This window comes from Apium graveolens, chromosome 7 (assembly GCF_009905375.1).
Source record: "Apium graveolens cultivar Ventura chromosome 7, ASM990537v1, whole genome shotgun sequence".
Taxonomy (NCBI): Eukaryota; Viridiplantae; Streptophyta; class Magnoliopsida; order Apiales; family Apiaceae; genus Apium; species Apium graveolens.
Genome location: NC_133653.1, coordinates 174,572,204 through 174,573,700, shown reverse-complemented (window position 1 = coordinate 174,573,700; position 1,497 = coordinate 174,572,204). Strand labels below are relative to the sequence as shown.

General features: G+C 39.9%; 1 non-coding gene across 1 annotated transcript; it reads left to right on the top strand.

The window, feature by feature from the left end:
* Positions 1 to 889: 889 nt before the first annotated feature.
* LOC141675900 (small nucleolar RNA R71) lies at positions 890 to 995 on the top strand. The gene has a single exon (XR_012556527.1). It is a non-coding gene; the product is annotated as a small nucleolar RNA R71 (small nucleolar RNA).
* The last annotated feature ends 502 nt before the right edge of the window (positions 996 to 1,497 follow it).

The following is a 1,497-nucleotide window of genomic DNA, read 5'->3' as shown; positions in this document are numbered from 1 at the left end:
GTTTGGAACTGGTTGTTGCGATCTCTGAAAGTTGCTCACAAACTGAGCCGAGTCACTAGATATAGCGCATTGCTCTGTCACATGCGAACCTGCACATATCTCACAAACACTGGTTATCTAGATTAACACCCAAGTTAGCCAGAGAATCGATCTTCATAGACAACTCCTTTAGTTGAGCAGTGATAGCCATAGCTGTATCTAGGGGTGGCAATTTCGGGCTCGTGTCGGGTTGGATGTACCTGATTTTTTTTAGTCTGACCCGAACCTGACCGACCCGAAATGGGTTCAAAAATTGTGACACGAACCCGACCTGGTAGGTACCCGAACTACCCGAAATTGACCTATTTGACCCGAAATAACCCAAAATTTAAAATAAAACAATAGAAATTAAATTAATAAATCTTAATTTTCAATATTACAAAAATAAAATATAATGTCAAATTAACATAAAAAATAAAAATGTAATAAACACAATATTATAAATATTTTATAAAATTTAACCATACATGTCTATACAGGTCGGGTTCGGGTATTTCGGGTCAACCTGAAAATGACCCAATTTTTTTGGGTAAATTATTACCCAACCCGAACCCGACCCGAAATTAAAAATCCCAACCCTAATTCATACTTTTGCGGGTTGAATTCGTGTCGGGTTTCGGATCGTGTCTGATTTTGCCACCCCTAGTTGTATCCACCTCAAGAACTCCTGCTACCTTGCTCTGTGTCAATCTCTGGGTTGGATACTGATATTCATTAGCAGCCATCAGTTCAATTAGATCATAAGCTTCCTCATAGCTCTTTGCCCATAATGATCCACCTGATGCTGCGTCAAGCGTGGGTCTAGATTGTGCTCCCAAACGATTATAAAAACAATTGATGATCATCCAATCAGGCATTTTAGGACACTTCCTAAGCATCTCCTTGTAGCGCTCCCAAGCTTCATATAAAGATTCTCCTGATTGCTGCACAAATTGAGTAAGAGCATTCCTGATTGCAGCTGTCTTCGCCATAGGGAAGAATTTAGTAAGAAATTTCTGAGCAAGATCCTCCCAAGTAGTAATCGAACCAGCTGGTAGAGAGTGTAACTAGCTCTTAGTTTTCTCCTTCAGAGAGAATGGGAATAGTCTCAGCTTTATAGCATCTTCATAAACTCCATTGAACCTGAAGGTGTCACAGATCTCAATGAAATCCCTAATGTGCATATTGGGATCTTCAGTTGGAGAACCCCCAAACTGGATTGAATTCTACACCCATTGAATTATGCCAGGATTGATCTCAAAGGTATTAGCTGTGATAGCTGGTCGAACAATGCTAGATTGAATGTCATTGATCTTGGGTTGAGAAAAATCCATCAAGGCTTTTGTTCGTGCTGCTGGATCTCCCATTGTACTGAGTACCTGAAACACAAATAAATAAACCGTGAGAGTAAAAGAGCCTGAGTCAGTGAACTTTAACGACCACTGATGACAAGCACATAAACTAAAAATTAACACCGAG